The sequence below is a fragment of the Pseudorca crassidens genome, chromosome 13 (genome assembly GCF_039906515.1).
Source record: "Pseudorca crassidens isolate mPseCra1 chromosome 13, mPseCra1.hap1, whole genome shotgun sequence".
Lineage (NCBI taxonomy): Eukaryota > Metazoa > Chordata > Mammalia > Artiodactyla > Delphinidae > Pseudorca > Pseudorca crassidens.
The window spans coordinates 3,747,145-3,753,151 of record NC_090308.1 but is presented as its reverse complement, the minus strand read 5'-3'; positions in this window follow the sequence as shown (position 1 = coordinate 3,753,151).

Genomic DNA, 6,007 nt, shown 5'->3' with positions numbered 1-6,007 from the left:
GTGCTTTTTCCTCGGGCTACCCATATGTCAAGGGAGGAAACTCTAAAACCCTCTTAAGATTCTTATCTTTAAACACTGTATTCAATTTAAATTTCTTCCAGGCAGAGGGAATTCAGTGCAGTGGAATGCTGCCTCCTCTATTCTCAGGAGACATCACGCTGAGCAGCCCTCACGACTCACCAGCTCCAGATGACAAAGGTGACAAATCTGACCTTACAGAATTGGGAGGATGAAGGCAGTGCCTGTGAAACATTCAGGGCACACCGTAGTTTTCTTTTCTTTCCACTGATGCTGGCCGGACACTTTAAATGTGAGCCTTTCTGAAACCATGAAGTTGTCACGACCCTAGCAGGCTCAGACGGCTCCCTAATCAGGTGTATTTGAATTTAACCTGGAAAAAGATAACGAAAATGTTTACTGATCTTCTCTCTCCAACGTTCACAGTATTTAGGCATCCGACCATAATGAGAAATGCTGGCAGGAAGGGCCCACATTACACGAGGCTAGCTAAGCATTGACCCAGGAGAGGAAAGTTCCCGCCTTCAGTTAATTATAAATTAAGAGCAAACGTGTGGCAATCCAGGTTGCCATGTTACCAACTACTGGAGATGAAACAGTGAGCTCTTCTGCTCAGAACCGCTTAGTGGTTTAGTAAAATGGCCGATTATTTTTGTAGACAGAGCACCCCACCTTTTCCACCCTGTAGGGGCAGGCAGTCAGGTGGCAGAGGTGTCCCCACTCCGCCCCACAGGCAGGCTGAAGCAACAGGGCTCCGAGGCCGTGGTAGAGACAGCTGGGGGGTGTCAGCCCCGGCTGGTGGGCGGCCTCCAGTTTCAGCCCGGGCTCGTTCTTCGTGGACAGCACAGTCTTGGTTTAGATCAGAAAGAAAATGATACATTTGTCCCCAAGACCTAAGTGTCTCCCAAGTCAAGTCTTATGGACACACATAAAGTAAATTAACCTACCCCTTACACACTACAGTTCAGGGAGTCGTTGGTCAAATCAATAGCAAGGCTTAGAAGCCCACCTGCGGCTCTCCGATTGCTAAATATTTCAACGAAGTGTCTGAAGCAGAAATGGATTTAAGTAGTACGTTATGGGCGCAGCGAACGGATCTGCCGGAACCACAGGCGTCTTCCTGGAGGCCAGACGTCTGTGTAGGAATCAACAATGGCTCACCTTGGAGTTACTTCCACCGGGATGGATGGTCTATTTTGTGTTTCAGCTCTAGGTGGCGCTGGAGCACATCTTAAAACACGACGGAACGCAGGTGAGATGCAGCCGTCCCAGCTCGTGTCCCCGCATCCTCCATCCTACTCCGCGTCCAGAAAGAAAAAGAATATTGTCTGCTCTTGTCACTTTGCCAAGACTGCAGAGATGCACGATTTATTCCCTGAAGATGCAGAGTGGAGAAGAGACAGACAGCTTAGGGGACGCACGCGGCGATCTGAGCGTTGCGGAGACCAGAGGAAAAGGCGCAGAGGAGGGAGTGGTCGAGGACCCCAGACTGAAGCGCCGGGGGCGGGAGGAGAGCCTCGGGTGGGTCAGAACAGCCAATGGCTTGGAAAAAGTAAACATTTTCCGTTATTAGAATTCATTGAGCAGAAATGGGCAAAGTTGAACCGACTTTTTAAACATCTTTGTGACCTCGGCTCTGGAGGCGTGAAACAGAGATGCGTAGAGGGAACCTGAGGTGAGACGGAAATTACATGCCAGCCCGAGTGGGGAAGATGCGGAAATGTAGGGATGCTGAGAGCTGCCGGGTGCACGGGCCAGCGTCACGAGGGAAATTCAGTTTGGTCCCGTAGATGACAAGGAGTTGTTGGAAGAGTTTACACAGTAGAGAGGTGAGCACAGGTTTCTGTTTGAGAAGCATAACTCTGGTGCTGTATTGTAGACGGTGACAGGGCAGTAGTAAGAGTCAAGACGGGCATTTCCAGGTCCACACACTGAAAGGAGGGCTGGCTGCAAGTCCACCCCGATCCCACCCCGTCCGGACGTGGAGGAAAGAAAGTCTCGCCCATCAAAGGCCCACAGCGGGGTTTTGCGCTGCCTTGCCTGCTTGCCTTTTTGGGGTCCGCACCCCACGTGTGGTTCTTCCCCTCTGCCCCTGCCCTTCTCTCCTTCTCCCTCCCTCCCTCCCTCCACCTGATGGAACATTTCCATCGGGAAAACAAATGTGCTCTCGTTTTTTCCAATCTTAAATACATATAAAAGCAAACCTCGGCTGTGACTCCACTTCTTTCTAAGGCAAAGGCGCCCTCGCATTTTTTATTACTTTTTTAACCTCTTTATTGGAGTGTAATTGCTTTACAATGGTGTGTTAGCTTCTGCTGTATAACAAAGTGAATCAGCTATATGTATACATATACCCCATATCCCCTCCCTCTTGCATCTCCCTCCCTCCCTCCCTGTCCCACCCCTCTAGGTGGTCACAAAGCACCGAGCTGATCTCCCTGTGCTATGCGGCTGCTTCCCACTAGCTACCTATTTTACATTTGGTAGTGTGTATATGTCCATGCCTCTCTCTCACTTCGTCCCAGCTCACCCTTCCCCCTCCCCTTGTCCTCAAGTGCATTCTCTACGTCTGTGTCTTTATTCCTGTCCTGCCCCTGGGTTCTTCAGAACCTTTTTTTTAGATTCTGTATATATGGGTTAGGATATGGTATTTTTCTCTTTCTGACTCACTGCACTCTGTATGACAGACTCTATCTAGGTCCATCCACCTCACTACAAATAACTCAGTTGTGCTTCTTTTTATAGCTACTGTTGATGGGACAGGTGGTAGTCAGAGAACATCGCAGGCAGCGCAGTGGACTACCTGCTGAGGTGGGAAGACGCAGTGGGGCAGCTGCCCGGGTGACCCATAACAGTCCTGTCTCCACGCAGCTCACACCTTCTCACGTGCAGCCTCGACTCTGCCCTAACAGTGCTTTTCTGCAGCATCACTTTATTTTTAGGTGGTACTTGAGGGCAAAGTCACTACAAGACCCCAAAAGGTTGGGAATGTGCTGTACACCTTAAACGTGCACAGTGCTGAATGTCCGTTGTATCTCAGTATAGCTGAAGGAAAACTATTTTTAAAAGTGCCTGATAGGGCTTGCCTGGTGGCGCAGTGGTTGAGAGTCCGCCTGCCGATGCAGGGGATGCGGGTTCGTGCCCCGGTCCGGGAGGATCCCACATGCCGCGGAGCGGCTGGGCCCGTGAGCCATGGCCGCTGAGCCTGCGCGTCCGGAGCCTGTGCTCCGCAACGGGAGAGGCCACAACAGTGAGAGGCTCGCGTACCGCAAAAAAAAAAAAGTGCCTGATGGTCAAAGGCTGGTTGAGTCTTCCTCACATCACATCACAGATCTCTGCCTCCCCCTCCCCCTTAGAAGGACCGTTGTGATCCTGGGCTCAGGGGACAGCGCAGGCCATGACCTCTGGCTAAGGTCAGCTGCCCAGCAGTCTTCCTTCCACCTGCAGCCTCGCTTCCTCTTGGCCAAGGAATCTGCCCCCAGAGGAGGTGACGCTTGGCCTGAGACCCTGCCTGCCACACCCAGAGCCAGAGGAAGAGGCTTCTGGCGTCGGAGGCGGAACGGGAGGTGAGGCTCCATCCAGGTAGAGGTGAAACCCAGGCTCCCAACCCGTCTCTGTCGGGACAGCAGAGGGATGGTGGGAGCCAGAGCAGGCGCTGTAGATGGTGCTGCCCTGGGGTGTGATGGGCTTTGTTTGTTTGATGTTGTACGACTGGAGAGATGTGAGCATGGCTAAGGAAAGGGCCGCGGAGAAGGGAAGGTTGAGAACCTACTGACGGGGGGCATTCAATTCCACCATCCGGTACATGTCTGAAAGGTACAAGGACCCTCCCAAGGGACGCAGGCAGAGCCGGAGGAAGACGGTCCCTGTCGCTACAGGAAACAAACCATCCGGATGTTTCCCTACACGGCCTGTTTCTGACTCATCCTTTGCATCGCTGGTTTTTCATCGGGATAAAGAGTTGCTCACCTTTAAAAATAATCATGGCGGCCTGTGGGTTCCCCAAAACAAACCCAGAGACGGTGGTGATTGCACCGCTGGGAACCGGCCGCTTTTGCCCGGTTGACAAGCCTTAGGAATCTATCAGAGTCTCCTGGGTTTTGAGAGCGAGTGAGAAGGTCTCCTGGGGAAGGCAGATCGGGTGCAGAAGAGGAGGGCTCTTCCTTCTGTTCGTCCAATGGCCCTTTTCCCAGCGATGTGGAAGAGAAAAGTGGGGGAACACTGTTACTCTCATAAGAAATCAAGCCAGAGTTTACATCAATATAAGAGAAATACGTCTAAGTGATATTTTAAAGTTGAGATGGAGTCTGGTTCCAGGTGCGACTCTGCAGCCAGGAATCCAGGCTGTCACCAGCCCGCCTGGCAGGGCACAGAGCTCCCGGCTCCTGGCCAAGTGATGGGGCCCTGGACAACCCTGTGCCTGTTTGCCACCTTCTCCATCCTGCACAAGATGCACCTGACGGATAGTCTGAGCCAATGCTGAGAAGGGTTTACACTCAGCATCTGCTGGAGTGGGAGTGTCTTCACCCATTCTCTCCTTCCAGCAGCCCCCAAAGTTATTTCATCACAGACCTTTTTTTCTTCAAGGTTCCACTCTGTGCAACATGCTTTGAGAAATGCTAAATGAACTTCCTTCGTAAAACATCTTTTTCCTTAAACGGAGTGGCACCCACAGCTGTTTCTCTGGTTTTGGTGGTGGGATTGGGGGCCTTGCAGGGGAATTTACAGCCATAGAATCTGTGCTCTGTCCTCCAGATTTCTCAGTTCTTGGGGAGGTTTATGATGCAGGCAGAGAGCTGACCTTGTATGGAGTGACTCTCCTTTCTTGTTTTTAGTGTGTGTTTTGGAAACCTCATTTCATTGGAGGAAGTGTGCCCAGGCGAGAAGAAAAGAAAAGAGCCTTTGTGGGGTGGGGATGGAGTGGGTAGTAGAACAGAGAGAGGAGGGTCCAAGGCCTCGAGAGGAGAAGTGGGTGGGGCTCCTCCAGCGGCACTCGTCTCTCATAGCGTCCAAAGAGCAGGACATCAGAGTGGACCCCCAGATATCCAGGGTGGACCCCATCTCAGAAGGGCCTTGCACCAATCCTGCTCTCCAACTGCCCTGGACAAGGGCACGTCCTCGGGACCCAGTGTGGAGCCCAGCAGAGAGGCGCCCTGCACCCAGAGCTGGGGGCTCTCACACGACGTTGAGGAGGTCGCCCGTGATAAAAGGGGTGATGTTCCCACCAGCTGGCGGGAAGGGGAATGATCAGTCAGATCTGAGTTTTGAAAATTATCACTTTTATACACCTATACTGTAGAGTAAAACTCATGCCCACTAAATGTACCATGTACTATTCTTTCAAAAAAACAACAGTAGACTAAACAACCACCTGGATTCAAATATTAACATTTTGACTTATTCACTTTATCTCTCCCTCCATCATTTTTGCTGACATTTTTGAGAATCGGTGGTAGACATCACAAGTCTTTAACCCTAAATACTACGGCACCTGCCTTCTCCTCCATAACCACAGGACACTATCACGCTGAAGAAAAGTAAGTCTTTGCTTTCTGTCTGCTGATACCTAGCCCGATATTCAGGTTTTCCTTAATCATCCACAAAATATCATTCTTAGCTGTATTTTCAAACAGGAACCCATACATTTAGTTGCTGCCTCTTTCTTTAAACAGCTTTGATATATAATTTACATGGTGTACAATTCACCCGTTTAATGTTTACAATTAGATGCTTTCTAATATAGTCACAGAGTTGTGCTTTTTTCACCTAAAACAGTCACACTTTTCCATTTTTTTAATGACAGTGGCCCTTTGAGAAGACCAGGCCAGTTGTCTCATGCACCGTCTACTTTGAGGTGTGCCTGGTTCTTTCTTTTGTGCTGTGGTTGTTTTGTGCTGCCTGCCTTATATCACCTACAAAGTGGAAGTGAGTCTAAGGCCCAAGTATATTTAAGTCAAAACATCTTGGTAAGTAAGAGTCCTTCACGGGT